Source organism: Triturus cristatus, chromosome 5_1 (genome assembly GCF_964204655.1).
Source record: "Triturus cristatus chromosome 5_1, aTriCri1.1, whole genome shotgun sequence".
Classification (NCBI taxonomy): Eukaryota; Metazoa; Chordata; class Amphibia; order Caudata; family Salamandridae; genus Triturus; species Triturus cristatus.
In genome coordinates this window covers 423,426,535-423,434,042 of record NC_140587.1, presented here as the reverse complement: position 1 = coordinate 423,434,042, position 7,508 = coordinate 423,426,535, and positions in this window count along the sequence as shown.

Sequence of the window (7,508 nt, the reverse complement as noted above, 5' to 3'; positions counted from 1 at the left end):
GTCCCTGAGAAATGGATGAGTTTAATAGGACCAAAGGGGGGGTCAGGGCAGCCAGCGAGGAGTTCTCTCAGGATGCGAGCTGGTGCGCAGTCAGATGGACTGCCCGATTTAACCTTCGTGAGCAGAGTCAGGAAAGATTCTTTAGAAAGGGGGGGAAGTGAGTGAGAGAAGAGGTCAGAGGGGGAGGGGAAAGAGGGAGAAATTGGGAAGAGGGTGGCAAGATGTTAGATTTAATAGTGGTGATCTTATCGAAGAAGTAATCATTGAGAGAAAGACAGAGAGTATGGGAAGGAATAGGGTTGGGGTTGACTCTGTCCGATGCGGCCAGGCTGTGGACAATGGAGAAAATTTCCTTGGGTTTGTTGGCTGCTAGAAGAATTTTGCCGGAAAAATAGTCAGATTTAGCCGATAGAATTGCTCTTTTATAGTTGGCTAGGCGGGACCGATATTGGTCTCTCAGGGCGGGACAATAGTTGCGCCTCCACTGGCGCTCTGACTGGCGGAGAGCCAGTTTGAGGATTTTTAGGTCGTTGGAGAACCATTTGTTGGCGTCGTGGAGGCGGCAAGCTTTGACCGTCTTGAGCGGGGCGATCTGATCACAGGAAGTGGAAAGCCAGGTGTTGATGGCGTCTGCTTGAGAGTCAAGGGGAAGAGTTGACAAGTCCGGGGCGGATGTGGTCAGAGAGGAGTGGAGGGAAGTGAAATCGAGCCGGTTCCAATTGCGAGCGAGGACATTTTTGGGAAGGGAGGGTTTGCAAGTGACAGTTAAGTCAATAGAAAAGGAAATAAGCGAGTGGTCAGACCAGGTACACGGGAGAATGGTGGTCGAGGTGAGGACCCGATTGGCTGACCAAATCTGGTCGAGGATATGGCCGTGCATATGAGTGGGGGCGTGAATGTGGGGAATGAAGTTGAAGCAGAGGAGAGTGTCAGAGAAGTCCTTGGAAGCGTGGTCTTCCCTGGGGTCACCGGGCCAATAGTTGAAATCGCCCAGCAGGAGGAATGATGAATTATTGACCACGAGAGTTGCTAGAAGTTCCTGTAAGGCGGGGAGGAAATGGGGCGTGGTGTAAGGCGGGCGATATACAAGGTCTATGGTGAGAGGAGAGGCCAGGTTGGCTGAGCGGGCCACGACAAAGTCAATTTTGGGTATGGGAGGAAAGGTCAGGGGCTGAAACTGGTAGGTAGACCTAATAATCAGAGCCACACCTCCGTCAACTTTCTCGTCAGGACGATCCGCCCGAAGTATGTAATACGAGTCAGGGAGAGCAGATAAGACATCAGGCTGAGAGTCAGTGGAAAACCAAGTTTCGGTCAGACAGAGAAGATCGGGGTGTTCAGTGTCCAGGAGGTTGTAGAGCTCCAGCTGATGTCTGCCTGCCGAGCGAGTATTGAGCAGGAGGGCAGAGGCTGACAGAGGAGGACCGAGAGAGAGAGAGGGAGAATGTGTGGGGGGGACAATAGCCTGCTGGCAGCGGGGAGTGGCGAGGGGACGTGGGATAGAGGGAGCGGCAATGTTCAACGCCTGGATGCGATGAAGAATGACAGGGCTGAGAGGCCAAGGACCCTGACATGAAAGGAGCTGGTCGAAATTATAGGCACGAACAGAGGCAGGGTTTGTGGCTCCGGGTCCCGACCGGGCACGGACCGGCGCAGACGGGCTTGCCTTTGGTGTGCCTTTGGCGTGCCACCGGCGCGCCCGCTGCGCCCGCCCGCTGCGCCGTCGGGGAGCAATGCACATTTTATAGGAGGAGAGGAGGGTGGGAGGCAGCCGCGACTAGAGCGCTACCCCTGCCTTCTCCCAAGATGGTGATCCTCGTCTTTCCTCAGCGCCGGAACAACCAGGCGTGGGCAGGAGCAGAACAGAGGCAGGGGCGGACAAAGGCCGATGCAGCAACGGAGCGCTTCTGCAAGGTGAGCAGGCGCGAGAGATATAAAACTAAAATTGAGCTTGAGGGTGGCACACAGCGTCAATTTCAAAGCAGGCAACAAATAAAATATTTTTAAAAGAAAAAGCACACACACTCACTCGCAGCCCCCGGCTTCCGCCTCAGGGGTAACAACACAAGTAATCTGTGCGGGAGTGGGCGTGGAGGTTTTAAGTAGTCTGGGAGGGCGGGAGGCAGCCGCGACTAGAGCGCTACCCCTGCCTTCTCCCAAGATGGTGATCCTCGTCTTTCCTCAGCGCCGGAACAACAAGGCGTGGGCAGGAGCAGAACAGAGGCAGGGGCGGACAAAGGCCGATGCAGCAACGGAGCGCTTCTGCAAGGTGAGCAGGCGCGAGAGATATAAAACTAAAATTGAGCTTGAGGGTGGCACACAGCGTCAATTTCAAAGCAGACAACAAATAAAATATTTTTAAAAGAAAAAGCACACACACTCACTCGCAGCCCCCGGCTTCCGCCTGAGGGGTAACAACACAAGTAATCTGTGCGGGAGTGGGCGAGGAGGTTTTAAGTAGTCTGGGAGGGCGGGAGGCAGCCGCGACTAGAGCGCTACCCCTGCCTTCTCCCAAGATGGTGATCCTCGTCTTTCCTCAGCGCCGGAACAACCAGGCATGGGCAGGAGCAGAACAGAGGCAGGGGCGGACAAAGGCCGATGCAGCAACGGAGCGCTTCTGCAAGGTGAGCAGGCACGAGAGATATAAAACTAAAATTGAGCTTGAGGGTGGCACACAGCGTCAATTTCAAAGCAGGCAACAAATGAAATATTTTTAAAAGTAAAAGCACACACACTCACTCGCAGCCCCCCGCTTCCGCCTCAGGGGTAACAACACAAGTAATCTGTGCGGGAGTGGGCGTGGAGGTTTTAAGTAGTCTGGGAGGGCGGGAGGCAGCCGCGACTAGAGCGCTACCCCTGCCTTCTCCCAAGATGGTGATCCTCGTCTTTCCTCAGCGCCAGAACAACCAGGCGTGGGCAGGAGCAGAACAGAGGCAGGGGCGGACAAAGGCCGATGCAGCAACGGAGCGCTTCTGCAAGGTGAGCAGGCGCGAGAGATATAAAACTAAAATTGAGCTTGAGGGTGGCACACAGCGTCAATTTCAAAGCAGGCAACCAATAAAATATTTTTAAAAGAAAAAGCACACACACTCACTCGCAGCCCCCGGCTTCCGCCTCAGGGGTAACAACACAAGTAATGGACGTCTGAAATTTTTACTTGGTGTATCAAAGGTTCAATTAGGGTGTGAGAAGATGCAGTAATTTATCACATGGATGATGTCATCAGTGATGTCATCAGTGATGTCATTTGAGATTTCATCAGTGATGTCATGAGTGATGTCACTGACCATGTCATGAGTGATGTAATATGTGACATCATCAGCAGTGCATTGCGGGGGCGCGAGTTATAGTTAGCTGAACTAAGTATAACAGGGGAATTTCTAGGGTTTTGTACGAGGGAAATGTCCAGGTAACTATAACACCCCTGAAACCTATGTTTTTTTCAGTGAATTTCTAAGGTTTTTTAAATGCCAAAACCTAACTATAACGCCCCTGAAACCAATGGTTTTTTCAGTGAATTTCAAAGGTTTTTTAAATGCCAATTCCTAACTATAACGCGCATGAAACCTATAGTTTTTTCAGTGAATTTCAAATGTTTTGTAAATGCTAATTCCTATCTATAACTTATCTCTAAAGATATCATGTTTAATGATTTTCATTGGATTTCTATATTTTTCAATTTCAGTGTGTCAATTTCATTAATTATGTTTTTTTGAAATACTATTTTATCACCATTTTTTTAACTTATTTTTTCAATTAATTCTTTTAAAAATTAAAAAATATTATTTGTTTTAATTGTTTTTTTAAAAATATCTTTTTTATATTTTTAAAACTATTTTTAAACTATATTTTCAAAACTTTGTTTTATTTTTCCCCCATCTTTTTGGGATTCGCGCACCCTATGCGCACCGTTCTCGATCGCTACGCGAAAGCATCCGCGCACGGTATGCGTTGGGTACGTGTTTGCAATGCGACCAGTACGCAACTCCAAGCCTATACGCGACACGTACGATGTACGTAACGCGACGCATGCGCGTTTCCGCGATGCGTCATATGCGTGTATGACGCGATGGGTGCGCGGATCCAGCGAAATATTTAACATTTAAAAAAACATATATATATGTATTTCATGTGAATACTAATTGAAGACAAACTCTAAACTAGTCTTAAAAGTAATATATTTTTACATCTAATCCTATATTTCTTTTTAATTGAATTTCGCGGATGCGCGCTGGGTGCGTGATGCGTAAGCGCAGGGTGCACGGATCCCATTTGACCTGCAAAAAAAGAGATTTGATTGGTTCATTACACTTCCTATTCTAACTATTGAAAGACCTCACCCATTTCAATCATTCTTCTTTGAGCTTCTTTGGAGGAACATCTCACACCTTAGAACTAGAAGAAACTTTTTGGGGAAGATTTCCACAGCTGCAATTTTTCTGAAGACAATGGCTTCTGCACAGCAGCCACCATCAGAATCAGACCATTCGTCTGATGAGGAATTTGTTGTGGAACCTCCACGCACAGAAAGATACACCTCTGTGGTGTGGAAATTTTTTACCTACATTCCCAGAAGGACAAAATAAAACAAATTCAACTAAAGTGACATGTAAAATATGTCAAAGTGTGCTTTCCAGAGGAGATCCATCAAAATAATACTCTTGTGGGACTGCGAGTATGTTAAAACACCTGAAGACTCTGCATCCTGGCCAAGCAGGAATGCAGAAGACTCCGACAGCAGCCTCAGCCAGCAGTGGCAAGCACTTCTGCAGCATCACCATTGAGCACTCACCCGGACATACGTCCAGAATTTGGAAAACTAAAAATTAGTTGCATTAAATGCAACAAACTACTATGTTACGGCGAGCAGTCAATTGAACTAATCTGCCAAGCGCAGCAAAACCACAAGTGCTAAACTTGTGTTTATTTTTTTTTTTGCAGAAGTTGACTGTTTTGTTCCTCCTGTTGTCTTTTTTCCTTTTGAAAAATACAAAAAAAAACAAAATTGTTCCAAAAAGTACCAAAAAATTAAAAAACAAAAAAGAAGAAGAAAAAAAGTTATTCTAAGAACTAACTTTCCTGGTGTAAAAAAAGAGCTATATTTGTTTGTTTGTCTGTGAAAGTTTAGATGAATGTATGTGTAGTACGTAATTGACTGAACAAATGCATTAGTAGCGTATGGTGAATGTATGAGTAAAGAACTATGAGGAAGTGCTGCAGCATCACACAGTAACCTCATTGACTACAGTGAGCTGTAGTAGTTCCGAAGTACAGGGATGCAACATATGTACGTAAATATGTTGCAAATCTATGCTTTTCTCTGTATGGCTGCTTAAACTACAGCCATGTGGTGACACAGGCACCCTTGCACCATAGTGCAAGGATATCTGTGTCATGTGCTGTTTGTTTTTGTGCAGGAAGACACACCTTAGGATAGGATAGGATATATGCTTATAGAGCGCTCGTATGCCGTGGCGTCTTGGCGTTAAGAGAGATAAGAACCTAGTAAGACCAATAGCCTGTCTCATGACAACTATGTCCTGGAGAATAGCAGAGTTTTCAAAGCTCTCCTAAACGCCAATCTGTTGGATTGTAGGCGCATGGCTACAGGCAACGAATTCCATAATAGAGCCGCCCGGTGTGAGAACGCTCTACCACCCCATCTTGCCTTCCTGATCCTATCCAGGCAAAGAAGATTCTGGGTACCGGATCGTAATGGTCGAGCCGGGATATAGTGTCTAAACAGTATCCGCATAGCCCTGGCACCACCTCCATAAAAGGCTTTATGGACCAAGCATAAGGCCTTAAATTCAACACGATACTGCATTGGAAGCCAGTGCAAAGTACGGATAGCCTCTAAGGTGGGTTTACCTCTGGGTATGTCCAGAAGCAGTCGCGCAGCAGCATTCTGTAATGATTGAAGTCTGTTCATTTGGGTCTTATCAATTCCCAAGAATAAGCCATTACAGTAGTCCAGCTTTGAGAGCAGGAGAGCCACTACCACTAGTTTCTGTTGTTCCTTTTTAATAAAAGGAAAGATCTTCTTCAAGGTTTTAATAAGGAAAAAACAGGAGGAAGTAAGACTGTTCACTTGAGCCGAGAAGGTTAGATTACAGTCAAAGATGACCCCCAGATTTCTGATCTTGGATGCTGGGGTAGGGCATTGCCCGGCTGTCGTAGGCCACCATGAAGCATCCCACCGAGGTTGGCCACAGCCAAATTCGATGACCTCCGTTTTATCGGTGTTTATTTTTAAGAAGCTACGATTCATCCAAGCTATAATCTCTTCCAGGCAGGCATGAAACCTGACTGCCGTGTTCTCAGGATGTTTAGTCATGGAGATTATAAGCTGAGAGTCATCGGCTTAAGATGTAAATTCAAAGCCATGCCTCCTAATCAGTGTGGCCAGTGGCTGCATATAGATATTGAAGAGAGTAGGTGACAGCGCAGAGCCCTGAGGGACCCCACAAGGCAAGGAAAAACTCTGACTGTAAACCCTCCCAACTCAGGCTCTGAACTCTTTCATCCAAGAAGGAAGATAGGAGGGACAATGCTGTCCCCCTGATGCCCACATCTTGGAGCCGCTGACCCAACACTGTGTGGTTCACAGTGTCGAAAGCTGCCGATAAATCAAGCAGAACCAGGACTGCATTTCCCCCCCGATCTATAGTTCTGCGGATCTCTTCTGTGACTACGATCAGGGCAGATTCAGTCGAATGGCTTGGTCTGAAACCATGTTGGGCTACATCCAATATTTCATTAGTTTCGAGATAGTCGGTCAAGGTTCTGTTCATGAATTTTTCCATGATTTTAGCCATTATGGGCAGCCCGGCAATCGGTCGGTAGTTCTTTAGCTCTGTAGGGTCCAGCGTGGGCTTCTTTAATATGGGCCTAACAGTTGCCGTCTTCCTGCAGGCTGGAAAGGTGCCAAGTTCCACAATCTGATTTAACAGTGGGGTTAGCACCTCCTCAATTCTACTTGCAACCCGATGGAGCACAGTGGCAGGACAGGGGTCGTTAGGTGATCCTGATTTTAAGGAAAGAAGAGTATTACTAACTTCCTCTTGACCGATCATGGGGAAACTCGTAAGTTCCCCAGAGAGTGGTCTCACTGTCATTGGGGGATATTGTACTTTGTCTGGAAGCAGGCAAACCTCAGAGAGGTCATCATAGATAACTTGAACCTTCTTTTGAAAGTAAGTTGCCATCCTGTCACACATTATTTGATCGGGATGAAAAGCAGAGCACTGCTGGGCTTTAGAGAGCAAATTAACAGTTTTAAAGAGCTCTCTAGCAGAGTTTCCTGCTTCCTCTATTTTGTCTGCGAAAAACCTCTTTTTCGCCTCCATGATGGCCATTTTATAATCTTTGAGGACATTATTATAAATCATTTTTGCGGCTATATCATACTCCTGCACAAAAACAATCAGTAAAGGCATTTTTCTCCTTCAATGTATGCTGAGCATTTTAGCATGCATTGAAGATGTAAAAATGTGGAGAAATGAAAA